Consider the following 7,487-nt stretch of genomic DNA (forward strand, 5'->3'; position numbering starts at 1 on the left):
TGCATTGCAAGATAAACCTTTTATAAAAAGAATGCTAGAGTGAAGCAGCACAGCCGCTGCTGCCGCTGCCTCCATGGTTACGTCAGACAGGCTGCAGGGTCCTGATGTCCGCCCCTCTGCTATGTGCCGACTCGCCTCACGGTGAGAGTCGACTGCCGGTGTCCACTGACGCCTCTGGTCTCCCGTAGCAACTCGATCTCGGATGTCCCGCAATTACTTCAATTTCCCCGCGTTTTGCAGCTTCTGTCAGGTCTATTCTGTGTCTCTCAGAGCCGTCCGTGGCTCTGCAGCGTCTCTCAGGGCTCTCTCCGTCCAGCGGTAGTCCCTCCGTAGTTTCTCTGGTCTCCCAGCGCCGCTCCAGTCTCTCGGCGCCGCTCCGGTCTCTCGGCCTGTTCAGGTCTCAGTGAGTCCAGGTCTCAGCCTGTGCGGGCCTCATATGTTGCAGGAAGCACAGCCGAAAGCACCAGTAGAGTCAGATCATGCTCCTGCCTTTTTCTTGTCACAGTCAAAACATTTAAGAGCAAAAATAGGATACACAAGATAAACAAGATACACCGGGCCCATATATTAGGCACCACCACTCAAACTTGGATAAAACAGCACTTCTTTTCAGTCTGTCAAGCACTTCATTTGTCTCTGCCCACTCCCCTTGCGGAGAGTACGGAACAACGGATTGGAACTCTGCACTCGCTTTGCAGCAACGCTGCGTCTCACTCACACAGCACAGTCGCACACAGAGGCCTCCAGCACATCTCATTCATACCACAGGAATATAATTTAGAATGATAACCAACCAAACAAGTATTGTCTCTGGCTGTGTTCTTCGTGAAGTGACTTGTAACACTTTGTTTCAAACCCTTACACTTACACAAATACTTTCAACACAAAATACATACAATATGCAAATATTACAATATACAAAATGTCAACACAAAATACATACATAAAAACACATACAATTATTAACACTCCAGTTAGTATCCCTCCAGCAGCCGAAAACATACCGTTTGTCTGCAGTTTCAGGAGATCTCTGCTCCTGCGGTGAGCAGCTGAGAGTAGAGTCCCCTCCGAGCAAAACGCTCAGGGTGCACCTAGGGGTGTCCACGCTGCAGCCGATCCCACAGCCGAGCAGAGTGTCTCCTGCCTGGCTCACCAAAATGACTCACAGAAAGCTGACTCCACAATCAGTAAGATTGTAAAGTAGGTATGTTTACTCAGTTCCATGCAGCACGGGGCGGGTAGTCCCACCAGAGTCGTGCACGCCTAACGTGGCAAATTGCTCTAGTAAAGAGTTACATATACATGAACATTCCTATACATATACATATTCCTAACCTGTCCCTTTGTGAACAGTCCTCCTTATCTCAGACCCCTTGATTAAAGTCCGAACCGTGAGGTTGTTTTTGATCTGGTTCTCGGGGTCCGAGAGGCTCCTGTTATCTGGAGGTATAAGTGCAGCACAGGCACAAATGTAGCACATATTCATTCTTAATCAATTGCTCTCTAATTTCTAATTCCAATGTTTCAGCTTGCTCTTTTCCGGATCCACGGGTATTCTACTATTAATGTTCAAAGCCTGACAGACCCCGTCCTCCGTGGATCAAAATACATGGGGTCTTAAGGGTTCTTTTGGTCATTCTATCATAAAATACTGGATCATTTTCAATTTGCTCTTTAATTTTCTGGGGCCCCTATTGTTCCAATTTCTAATCATTATTCATAATGGACTTTTTGGTCATATATCTGGTAATTTGCTCCCTTTCTGGTCCTTGGTCTTCGATTTTATCTGACCCATCCGGGAATTTTACTAGTGGCAATTCCCACAGCCCTTGGTTGCCCCCAGTGAGAGTGTCTTGCAGGGGGTTTAGGACCTATCACCCACCCACGTATCACTCCATTCACCGGCCCAGCCCCCCCGACAGGAGATTAGAACCGGTGAGAAAACAAAAAGACCTCCACGCTGACTTTAGAAGTCTCAGTTACACTCTCACACACAAACACTGGCAACCGCACCTTTACCCAACCGGACGGTATCTTACGAATCAGTCATCTTCATCCAGAATCCAACTGGACGGTATCCAAAAGCATCTCTGCTGTCTTCGTCTGGGATCGAACCAGACGGTATCCACAAACGACTGTCGTCTTCATCCGGTTCGATTCTGGACACCGGAATCCAACCGAACGGTATCCAAACGACCCTGTCGTCTTCGTCCGGATCTTCGCGCGCAGAATTACGGGCAAAAAACAGCCGGCAAGGGAGCTCAAAAAAAATCAAATTCTTTGCTTACCTTTATTCAGGTTCAGGATGGCATTAGTCCCGATCTGACTCAAACAGGAGCCACCAAATGGTGGGGCGCCTCTCCTAGATCAAATCAGAATTCAGGAACTATAGCCATCCCGGACGAGCCCCCAAATTGTTATAAATGGCTCAGGATTCAAATTAGGATTAAATAAAAAAATAGGATTTATTGAAAGAATATAAAGGAATAGAGGTAAGCAAACAGCGCTGGGTGCACCGGGAGTCTCCGCTCCACCAGGACGCACACCAGTTACATCAAGCAGCTGATTTTTATGCTCCTAGACTAATACATATTCATTACTACTTCTAAAAAAATTGATTATTAAAATTAGCTTCCGGGGTGCAGTCCCTCCTACTGGAGCATGCGCAGTCTCCTCTGGGGGTCTCTTCTGGGGGTCTCTAGGGGTCTTTCATGCTGAAGGCTCGTAGTCTTCCTCTCCCCCTTTGTACTTACTTGGCACCATACCAAGTTTATAGAACATTCTCTTCAAGTCTTGTCTCCCAGCCGTCCTTCAGCTTCTTTCTCCTTCCTCTTTATCTCTCGGCCCCCCTAACCAGATACCAAAGATCCACATAGTATCCCATAACAGTCACTAGTTGTTATCAGTTGTTCTGAAACTCCCAGACATCAAACACAAACAGCTTCACGAGTAATTAAAACATTCTTCCCCAGCCATTCACAGACACATCTATAGCAGTGTTAGAAATAGAAGTCCGGAATAACAAAAGCAAACAGGTTCATAAATTTAAGGAGTGATAAATTGACTAGAATGAGGGGGAGACTGGGACACACTGCAGCTGTGGTTCAAGAATTGAATTGCCAGTGCAGGGCCCAGAGGCAGACAGGATTCAAACAGAATTGTTCTTTATGGACACGAACTGTTAAAACATTCCTCACAATATGTACAATCAGGAAAGGTAACAAACAATCCTTTAAGTCTGTTACTATCAATGTCCATGACTGGGGGAGCATAGCTGGCCTGGTTGAAGTGCTCCCATATCTTCCATGACTTATAACAGCCTCCATTTTCCATTCCTTTTCTTGAATACAAACACCAGAGAATTCCAGGGCTAGTCATGGGAACAATATGTCTCACTTTATGTTGTTAAGCAACTCAGCCTTCAGGCACATTGATCGCCTCATGAAGATAGGTTTGGCCAAACTCAGCAAACCACTCAAAGAAGCTCGTACAGAAAGTCACTGGAAACAGGCGCACTGGAGCTGGAGAGAAGCTCAAGCTGAGAGAAGCAGACCCGCGCACACAACTGCCTCTCGCTGGTAAGCAGCTGCGCATTATGGGGAATCATACGTCCTTAGAAACAAAGACTGTCCTGTTAACCTTACAGCTTATTCTCCTTATTAACAATCGGACATTTTATGATCTTGAGATATGGGACCAAATTGAGGTCAAGGTGTGGGACTCTGCAACTAAAAACGACAAGGTTGCAGTGGGATTGCTCGGCACCTGGCGAGCAGTCTCTGAGGCTTTAAAGAGCCATGTGGGACTACAATCACAAATGTGTGGTTTGCCAGATAGTGAGGGAGCTGCGGGCTCCTTTACTGATCCGACTGCTACTCCATCGGCCCCTCTGCTGCTACAGCCATCGAAGGCTTTTGCTGTTACGCCCCCTGGTGACCTGGACGTGCCTTTTGACCCAGGCCCTATTGGCCTTGAAAAGGAGATGGATATGTTTTTTCTTCGATAAGAATAGGATACATAAGGCCCGAAGGCTGAGTTGCTTAACAACCTAAAGCGAGACATATTGTTCCCTTGACTAGCCCTGGAATTCTTCGGTGTTTGTAATCAAGAAAAGGAATGGAAAATGGAGGCTATTATATGAGCTGAGAAAAATTAATGACGATATGGGGAGCACTTCAACCAGGATTACAAACTCCAACTATGCTCCCCCAAGTCCTTAGTAATAGACTTAAAGGATTGTTTGTTAAACACCTGACAGAATTCAGAAAACTTTCCCATGTTTATGTTTCAATTGATACCTTTTCTGATTGTACATATTTATCGGTGTACTTGGGTTTCTTGTGAATATGTAAAAGCAATGTTCTATATATATTTAGAAAGTTCGACAGTTGTCTGTGCACGTGTGGTGGTTTTACTCGGGTGGGCAGCCAATCTCCACCACGACCGCTCTCTCACTCCCCCTCTCCTCAAAGAGGAAGGGGGAGAAAATATAACAGAGAACTCGAGGTTTGAGATGAGAAAGGTTTAATTAAAGGGTGTCCTGGTTTCAGTTAGAACAGAATTAATTTTCTTCCTAGTAGCTGGTGGAATGCTGTGTTTTGGCTTAGGATGAGAAGAGTGCTGATAACACCCCGATGTTTTAATTGTTGCAGAGCAGTGCTTATACCAAGCCAAGGACACCTCAGCCTTTTGCTCTGTCCTGCCAACAGGCAGGCTGGGGGTGCAGTAAGAGCTGGGAGGGGACAGACCCAGGACAGGTGACCCGAACTAGCCAAAGGGGTATCCCATACCATCTGACGTCATGCTAAACAATATATAGGGGTGGCTAGCCGGGGGGAGGGGGCCGGACTGCTCGGGGTTAAGCTGGGCATCGGTCAGCGGGTGGTGAGCAATTGCATTGTGCATCACTTGTTTGTACATATTATTATTAGTAGTACTATTATCATCATTGTATTATTATTATTATTATTATTTTCCTGTCTTATTAAACTGTCTTTATCTCAAAAAAAAAAAAAAAAAAAAAAAAAAAATAGACTGTCGTGGTTTAACCCGGCTGGCAGCTAAACACCACGCAGCCGTTCGCTCACCCTCCCCCCTCCCTCTCTGGGACGGGGGAGAGAAATGGAAAGTGAAGCCCGTGAGTTGAGATAAAGACAGTTTAATAAGACAGGAAAATAATAATAATAATAATAATAATAATACAATGATGATAATAGTACTACTAATAATAATATGTACAAACAAGTGATGCACAATGCAATTGCTCACCACCCGCTGACCGATGCCCAGCCTAACCCCGAGCAGTCCGGCCCCCTCCCCCCGGCTAGCCACCCCTATATATTGTTTAGCATGACGTCAGATGGTATGGGATACCCCTTTGGCTAGTTCGGGTCACCTGTCCTGGGTCTGTCCCCTCCCAGCTCTTACTGCACCCCCAGCCTGCCTGTTGGCAGGACAGAGCAAAAGGCTGAGGTGTCCTTGGCTTGGTATAAGCACTGCTCTGCAACAATTAAAACATCGGGGTGTTATCAGCACTCTTCTCATCCTAAGCCAAAACACAGCATTCCACCAGCTACTAGGAAGAAAATTAATTCTGTTCTAACTGAAACCAGGACAAAGGGAAAGGGAATGGGGAGAAAAAGAAACAAAAGAAACAATAAGGCCGTGCGGAAGCACAGAGAGAAGGGAAAAAAAATAAAATTATTCTCTTCTTCCCATCAATGAGCGATGTTCGGCTACGTCCTGGGAAGCAGGGCCTCAAAACGCATAGCGGTTGTTCAAGAGGAACAGCCCCCTCCCCCACGAGAGCCCTCCTTTTTATTGCTGAGTGTGACATCAGGTGTTATGGAATATCCCTTTGGTTGGTTTAGGTCAGCTGCCCTGGTGATGTCCCCTCCCCATCACTTGCCCACCCCCAGCCTGCTGGCTCTTGGGGGCTTGGAAGGAGTCCTGATGCTGTGCCAGCACTATGCAGCAATAGACATGACACTTGAGTAATATCAGTACTGTTCCAGCTATGAGTGCAGAGCACAGCACTGTGTGAGCTGCTGCAGGGAAAAGTGACTTCATCCCAGACAGACCCAACACAACATCCACCCCTTATTCCATAACATTTTTGTCTTAGACTGAGGTCCCACACAGTTTAGTATATAGATATTCTTATCACCATTGTTCTCTGTCCATTGAAGTATTTATACATCTGTACTTCCTTTCATTCTATAGGTCTTTTCCCAAAATTTTCTTAAAACTGTTGATGGTTTCAGCTTCATCTGTCAAAGTGGTCACTCAGGGCAGGCGAAGTTGGTTTTCTTGACACCAGCACCAGCTTAGCTCACATCACTGTTGCATTTGCCTGGTTCCTTGAAAGGTTGACCTGTCATTGGTTCTGCAGTGTCCTCCTACAACACATAACTTGGATTACAGATTAATTTTCTGCCAGTGTTAAATCTCCTTGAGGCACACACCTGATATCCCCATCTTTCTGTATAACCCACCAGGTTATTACCCACCTGGTCCTTGGACGAAGACAATCCCGTGAGTGGGTTTGCCTTTTCCCATGGCAGGGGCAACCCGCACCGTCTTCCCCCTCCACTTCCCTACATGCACTACAGGGACTTTAGCTTCTCCCACAGAGTGTAGGGGTTTTGTTTCAGCAGGACCAGGACGGCTGTCAGACCCCCTGTTGTTAACTAGCCAAGTGGCCTCTGGTAGATTTATATCCCAGTGTTTCCATGTCCTAGCACCCAATGCTCGTAGCATAGTCTTTCACAGTCCATTGTACCTCTCAACCTTCCCAGAGGCTTGTGGGTGATAAGGGATGTGATACACACACTCAATGCCATGTCTCTTGGCCTGAGAGAGGGAGTTAGGAGAATACAATAACTCACTAATCTTTTAGAAAATAATTTACTAACTTTTAGAAAAGGGGGAACTGAGAGAGGGAGTTAGGGGCAAGTAGAGATAGAGTGCTGACAGCATGAAACTAGGATGGTGCAAATTAATTAAAGCAAGAAGCCTTGGGCCTCTTTACCAAGGTCAGCCTCCTAATAAGAGTGTGAGCCTATCTTAAGAAACTGGTAGAAACTGGTCCTGCGGATGGACAAGAGCCAAGGAGCAACTGAGTCTGCGCAAAGACAAGATGTCAACCATCAGTGATGAGGAAGAGTCATCAATCTTCATCCCCACGACCCCCGACAACCACCACCAGGAGACACTGCGCAAGCGCAGATGGAAGGAGTTTATGGAAATGACTCCTTGGAACTAATTTTAATATGAAGCGGGGACAGGTTATGAATATGTATAGGTGTATTGTGAAACTTCATGCATATGTAACTCTTTACTGCATAGAACCAAGGCAAGTTGCCGCGTCAGGTGCGCACAACATTGGTGGGACTTGATTTAAAGATCAAAGCTGAAATTTCCTTAAGTGGTATATTCTTTATTGCAGCGCTGGATGCACGGGGGATCCTTCCGCCTATCGTGCATGT

The sequence above is a fragment of the Aythya ferina genome (assembly GCF_964211825.1).
Source record: "Aythya ferina genome assembly, chromosome: W".
Lineage (NCBI taxonomy): Eukaryota > Metazoa > Chordata > Aves > Anseriformes > Anatidae > Aythya > Aythya ferina.